Here is a 7,634-nt window from a genome sequence, read left to right as displayed (position 1 = left end):
GCAGCCACAGGGAGAGGGTGGGGCCGCTTTTCCCGTGCTCAGCACCCGCTTGTAAGCCGCCCCTGCTGCCAGCTTGGGCCCTGGCGCCAGATCCAGGCTCACCCGTGGGGCTGCGCATGGCGGCAGCAGCTGTGGCCCCCCTCGCTTGCCACGCCAGGCAGTGTTTGCTGCTGCTGCCTTCCCGGAGCTTGCACGCTGGGCAGCCCAGAGGCGGCGGTGGCAAACGCTACCCAGTGCGGCAAGCCAAGCATAGCCCTGACAGGTGAGCCCAGAGCTGGTGTGGGGCGCAGGCTGGCGGCAGGAGCAGGTTATAAGCTGGTGCTGAGCGTGGGAAAAGCAGGCCCTTGCCCACCCCATGGCTGGTGCCTGTGCCTGCTCAGTACAGCCCTGTGCAGGCTGTGAAAGGCTGCAGCAGGGAGTGCCAGCTGTGGGGCTGGGGAGGGGCTGCTTTTCCCCGCGCTCAGCACCAGCTCATTCCCTGCCGGGGAGCAGGGGGGTGGGGCTGCACACTGCCCCCTGCCTGTACCACGGGGCTGGGGGGCACTGGGAGTAAGTGGGTGCATGGATGTCCTGAGGCCAGCACTGGCCGGGGCCCGAGCAGGGTGGGGGGCAGGAGCGCGGGGCCCGGCCCAGCCGGGGGTCTATGGCGCTGGGCCAGCTCCCCCCTCTCTCTGCTGGTGCAGCCCAGCCCGGCTCCACAAACCCCCACCAGCCTGTGCCCCACTCTGGGCCCCACTAGTGCATTTTAGTTGCACAAAACCATAAAAAAAATGAGGTAATATAATCCAGCCCCCTGCTCAAAGCAGGACCATCCCCAACTAGATCATCCCAGCCAAGGCTGTGTCTACCCGGATCCTAAACACCTCCAAGGATGGAGATTCCACGACCCGTCTGGTAACCTGTCCCAGTGCTTAACTACCCTCCTAGTAAGAAAATTCTTCCTAATATCTAACCTAAACTTCTCTTGCTGCAACTTGAACCCATTGCTCCTTGTTTTGTCATCTGCCACCACTGAGAACAGTCTAGTTCCAACCTCTGGACCATGCTTCGGGTAGTTGAAGGCTGCTACTAAATCCTCTTAGTCTTCTTCTCTTCTCCAGATTAAAACTCAATTTCCCTCATCCTGTTTTATGACCGATTTGACATTAAAAAACTGTAATAAGATACAGTAGCACCTGAATTACTTACCCTTCTGCAAAAATGAGGGTTTGTGAAATATCCAAGAGTAGACAAAGCCATGGCAGACAGCTATGTTGGGACCAAGGTGCTCCAGCTGCTCAGAGAAGCCATTAGTACCCACTGAGAGAGATGCAACAAACCTAGAGGTGCACCAATACATTGGTCCCATATTGGATCGGCACCACTATAGGGAAAATTGACAGTATTGGAAATAGCCTTTTTCCACTGATGTGGTCGATAAGCGGCCCGTGCATGTGCACAGCTGCAGCATGCACAGGGCCAGAAGCGCAGCCTGTAGCGTGGAGAGCAGCATCTGGCTGGTAAGTCTGTTGTGGGAGAAAGGAGTGGAGGGAGGGAAGGGGCGTGGGAGAAGGACAGAACAAGGCCTCCACAGTGAGGGAGGGAGTGGGGCTGGGGCAGGCGCTGCTCAGCTGGGGCAGGGTAAGGGATGAAGCCACGAGCAGCTTGTCCGGAAGGTGAGGGGGGCAGGAACTCCTGCTGCTGCACGTGCCCCAGGAGGGCATGGGGGGGGGCATGTGCCCCCAGATCTGTGTGGGAAAAGGTCAGGCTGCTGCTGCGGGCTGGGGCTGCGCCGAGCTCTTCCCAGTGGGAGCGTTGGGCCAGAGCTACACTCAGGGTGGGCGACAGCAGCACTTGGGGGGGAGGGGGGAGATAGCTATGGCAAATTTTGGGGTGGTTACAGCTTCCCCAACACTCCCCTCCCGGTGCCACCACTGCCATCTGCCCCAAGTGCAACCTGGCCCAGCCCCCCACCAGGAAGAGCCTGGCGCAGACCCAGCCCCAGCCTCGCCCTGTGCACAGATCCAAGGGCACCCCCCCATGCCCTCACGGGCTGTGTGCAGGGCAGGAGCCACCCCCCTCCCCCCACCCACGTCCCGTCGACAAGCCATTTGCAGCTCCATCCTGCGCCCCACCCCAGCTGGGCAGCACCTGCCTCTGCCCCACTCCCTCCCTCACCACAGGGCCCCCATGGATGGATATAACTACCATTTAACCTTCTTCTTCCCATATTTCAGTCTAGTCCTACATTCCAGTAGAGTCCTTTAAGTTAATCATAATGCTGACAAACAATACATTTTTGAGCATTACCTTTAGTATCCTATACTAGTTATTAATATTTCCCCAGTGACAGGGAGCCATCCTGGGGCCATCACAATGTCAGCCCACCCACCTGTCCCATGCCTCGCAGATGGCATCCAAAAATCTCCCCTGGCCCCATTGCTGGGCTGCACTCAGCCTCCTGCCCGAACTTAGCCATATGCCCCCCTCACTGAGGCCTCTGCTCCCACATGCACTCTGGGTTCCTGGCCCCTTGTAAGGCTTCTAGACCCTTATACTCTTACCCCCTCACTAGGGTAACTACTCAACCCCTTACTGGGGCTTCTGGGCTTTACACCCCTTGGGTCTAAGATGTCTGTTGACGTGCCTGGACCCCACTCTCACTCAAGCCTCCCACTACGCCTCACTCTGAACAGGCTTTGGGCCTTGCCCTCACCCCTGGCCCTTGTGTTATCACCCAAGCCTCACTCCTATTCAGGCGTTGGGCCTCAGGCCCTCTAGGCCCCCATGTTGTTGCCCAATCCTGGTGCTTCTCTCTCAGGATGGGCTCCCCTAGCCTTTCCCCTCCACAGGGTCACCCACAAGGCAGTGGGGGCTGAGGCTTTCCATAGCCCCATACTTACCTTTCATTAGGGACACATTGGTGTGGCCTTTCCTGGGAGATACCCCGCCAAAGGCAGCCCCACCACACCATCCAACCCCAGCAGGGTGTAGTTTTAGATCATTCCCCAGAACTAACTGCAGGCCTACCTGTTCCAGTCTTTCCCCCCTCACTAGGCTCCTGGATATTCTCCCTGGGCTACTCACTCCTGGGTACTCTGTTGCAGCCTCAGTCTCATAACCTACCCTCAATCACTGGGCCCTTCACTCCCAGGCCCCACAGAAAGCTGGGCTTCATTCTCCATCATCTCAATGTGCTGGTCAGCTAACCACTAGGGCTGGGCGAGGCTTCGGACCATCCTTTGGATCCGGAGAAGTTTCGGATGCTCCAGCATCCGAAGCAGCATGTCTGGATCAAAGCACTGGCTTCGTTAGGCTTTCCAAAGTGGTTCGGAGCTAGGTTCAGGACTTCTAGGTTCTGGGGCCCTGCACCTCTAGCTGCTGACAGGCAAAACTTGTGACATGGGTGCTTGTGCAACTGACTGTCCCTGTCTTGGGGCAGTTGATTGTCTGTATTGATTATTTCCTCTCCTTAGTTTGTGGTTTTGTAGGTGTTAATCATTGCTCGTTAACACCTACAAAACCACAGACTAAGGAGAGGAAATAATCAATACAGACACAGCTGGCAGGCTTCACGGCTGCAGCAGGGGCTACCATCCCTGCAGCTTTCACCCTGCTGAGCCTTAACACACAGTGTCACCCATGTCACAAGTTTTACTTGTCTGCAGCTTGAAGTACAGTTCCCCCCAAACCCCTGCACTTATCTCCTTGAAACTTGGCAGGCTTTGTGGCCTGAATAAGGGCCACCACCCCTGCAGTTTTGACCCCACTGTGGCTTAACACATACACGTGACATGAGTTTTGCCCTCAAGAATTTGGGGTGCAGTTCCCCCCAAACCCATGCACCGATTTTCTTGAAACTTGGCAGGCTTCATGCTTTCAGCAGAGGCTACCACCCCTGTAGGTTTCATCCAAATCAGACAACAAACAACACAGTTATAGATATTTCATTGATTCCCCATTATACGCTATGGCCAGATCTCCAAGGTGGCTCCAAAGCTTTGGAGCCGCTTCGGCCAGATCAAAGCAGGAACCTGGTCCAGAGCTCCAGAATGGATCGCTGGCATCCGAAGCAGCCGGATCAAATAGCTGCCTACTCGCACAAGCCTACTAACCACCTATCCCCACCCCCAGCCCCCAGTCAAAGGGATCTTTCAGCCTCTTTTAGGCTCTAGCCCCGCCTCCAGGTCAGTTGGCCAGTTGGGGTGCCAGAAGCTCTCCACAGCCCTGGCCTGCCCCTTGTGGTGGGCTTACTTGCCCTTTGGCCCTGGCCCCCTTGTAATGACAAGGCATCAGTCAAGATTCCTTGGCATCAGTGTCGCAGCAGCTAACCTCCCTACTCAGCAGGGGTCCCCCCTTGGGCCCCACCATAAAGCCATCAACTCCCTCCAGGCTTTCCTAGAGCCCCAGAGATCTTCTATCCAGCAGCCTTTTACTTCACTGGGCTCATCTGAGTCCCTGGCCTCGGGCACAGCCAGTTCTAATCAGGGGCTTGCCTAGCCTCTCAGTAGGCCTGCAGACACTAAGCCTCTTTCCTAGGCTGGTCTGGCTCTTCCCTGGGCCTAGATGTATATGGCCTCTCCTCAGCCCCAGGCCAATAGCCACTTACTCAGAGTTTAGGACCCAATGGGTCCCTAGGAACCTCCCTCCTTCCTCCTAGTTCCTACTGTTGACGTCCAGAATGTTTCTGGGAGCAGAAGTACGCTGGCCAGATGTTCACCCTTCAGCTCCCCAGTTTCAACTGCTGTCCCTGCTCCCTAAGCCTGCTCTTATACTCAAGCAGCCAAGCTCTCCTCCAATCAGGCAGCCTTCTGGCTGTCATATGACCGCCTGATCAGCTCTGTAGTCACCTACAGGCTGCTCTGCTACCTGCTCAGGCCCCTAAAGTGGCAAATACCCACAGGTGCACCACAACATCCCCCCTATCCATTCAATCTGAATTAAGGTACAGCAGCAAAGGACACAAAGTTTAATTCTACGTTTAGTGTAACAAGGAAAAGGAGCACAATCCCAGTCAGGAACACAAATCAGCTCACCAAATTAATACAAAATGGAAGAGAACTGTGTTAAACCAGTGAAATTTGAAAAACCACTACTGGTCCATGGAGAATAAGAGCACATGGGGAGCAGTGTGGCTTAGCAGACAGTGCACTAGCACAGGTTTTAAAAGACCTGGATTCCATGCCCAGCTGTCAGAGGTCCAATGACTTTGGAAAAGTCACTTCACATTTCAACATCTCAACTCCCCCTTCCATGGAACAGGACTATGGATACGTATGTCCTTTGTAAAGTGCTTTGAGAACCACAGATAATATTGCAGAATTCTAATAAAGTAAGGTTTCAGCCCTTGTGGTTAAGAGCATCCCCACATTAACAAAAAGCACCATTACCATCCTCCCCCTTCTAAGCCTGCAAACAGATCTCCTATCTGCTGCCCACAGCATTCCAACACAGCAGTAGCATGGATCAATAGGAGAATTATTAATTACAGCAGAGGAAGGCATGTCATTATTCACAGGGTAAGCCTCTTCCCCAGGAGCCCTCCCCTTTCCCCAGCAAAAAAATTAAAAGTCAGAGCAGTTAAGAGCTTTAAATACAGATGCGCTTTCCTTTGGGAATCAAGAGCCTATGGCATGAAATGGGATAGCATGCCTTTTCCCATCTAGTGTTTTGAAGAGGCAGAAGATACAGCCCTGTGAAGAAGCACAGAATATGAAGCATTAGTAGATGGACAGCAAGAACCAGGCTTCTCCAAGTGTGAGGCAATGAAGTAATGGTGGGCTTGAGCAGGGCTGGCATAACTGACCAGGCAGAGCATAGGCACAGGGTGGCAAATTGTATGCATGTTTCTTTTGCTGCCCCCTACACCTGGCGTATGCTCAATGGGGACCACTTCTGGAGTCTGGGCATGTACACCAAGAAGTGAGCAGGGCATCTCAAATGCTGCCAAGCTGCTGCTTCAGGGCTCTGTCTGGTGACTGCCCTTGCCAGGTCCCAGGTACGTTACAAGGAATGGCAGCAAAATCTCATTTGCCTAGGGTGGCAAAAATCTTTGCACCCCTCCTAGGGACAAGAGGCCCAAGTTTCATAGCATGTCTGGTTAGTGCCAATCAGTTAAAGATTTTTAAATTATGCCATATGAATCATTGACACTTCCTTACCAGGCTTCCATCAGATGTGCTTCCCTTTGATAACACAAATTTTCACACACTGAAATCCCACCAGCTTCTGGAGACTTGGACCAGACAAAAGCCAAAGAATAACTCTAATTATGGGTAGGGTGGATAAAAATCAATGATAAAAAAAAAAGTAAAAGATTGTTTTTATTTAAATCAGATTTATTTAACTGTATTTTTAAGATGCTTTTTTAATTAAAAAAATAAACCTATATAAAGATACTTTTAATTCAAGATATGTTAAAGCTCAAAGAAATCCTCATGCAATAGGGATTATAGCTTCTAACTGCATATTCTGTGAAAGAATATATTCACGTGACTTTTTTAGAAAAGATATATAAATAGGCCACAACAGGCCATGGGGCCCAATCTTACAGGATTCCCAGAGGCTCCTCTATAGATTAGTAAAGATTAAACAAAACCACTGTACCCAATGGGATTCAGTGCTCAGTCTACAAGATACCATTAAGCATCTCTGAGATGCTTAGTTTCATTTCTCAAACTGGATTTGTGTCGCCAAAGATAACATCCTTATTAACAGCAGTATATTGAGATGAGAAATAACAGAGCTGATTACCTACTCTCAGCCCTCTTGTCTCTCTACAAGTTTGTGTACATGGAGTCAAGCCCGTACCTCTCCCTAAAAGCGCAAAGTTTCAAGAACTTAAATTAATAGCGAAAGGATTGCTAGGAGTGGAGTAGATCTGGGCAAGGAAGAACAGTCTGGAGATAAATGCAAGGAGGGAGGGGCAGTAGAAACAAAAAAGAAACATTTTGAGCAGAATATTCCAGAATTCTTGAGGGATAAGTTTCTAAGTATAGCCTCTCCATTGATTTGAGATCTAACGAGGGAATGGTATGGTAGAAGGTAAAACCTATCATGGCAGCAGACTTGCCAGGCTGTAAAAGAGAGAAGAAAGCTAGAAAAAAAGTGAAGAAAGCACCAAGCTAATAACAATATACAGCTCAGCGCTCATTTGATGTCCTAATGCAGCAAGGTAAAAACATCCCCCCCATATCTATGATTAATCTAGTGAACTGGAGATGGTTCACCTCCCAGTGACCTTACAAGTGTGTGGGCCGGGAGCAACCCGAGCACTTTTCGCGCTGCACGCGGGCTGTGGCCAGCAGCCCGGGCACGCCGGGGCGGAGAGGGAAGGCCTTCGAGCTGGAATTAGACACGGACACGTAGCGGTAGTTTAAAAGATTGTTTACTTACACCGAGATGGCAGTGGTGTAGGCTGGAAAACTTGCTTAAGTTGCGGTTACAGACAAACAACACAGACGGTCTCATAGAGGTTGCTAGGCTCCACGGTGCAGAGCTCCGGATGCTCTGGGTGAACGAGCCACCAAAATAGAAATCGTAAGTATGTCTTATAAAAGTTGCGTTCGAAGACGGGAAGAGGTGGGCGGTGGATCAGGCCGCCACGCTCCTCTGGATCTCACACAGGGTTTCTATTACCCTGCCATGTACCCAGA

This window comes from Alligator sinensis, unplaced genomic scaffold (genome assembly GCF_000455745.1).
Source record: "Alligator sinensis unplaced genomic scaffold, ASM45574v1 scaffold48_1, whole genome shotgun sequence".
In the NCBI taxonomy this organism is placed as follows: Eukaryota; Metazoa; Chordata; order Crocodylia; family Alligatoridae; genus Alligator; species Alligator sinensis.
The sequence above is the reverse complement of the archived record's forward strand: the minus strand, read 5'-3'. Positions refer to the sequence as shown.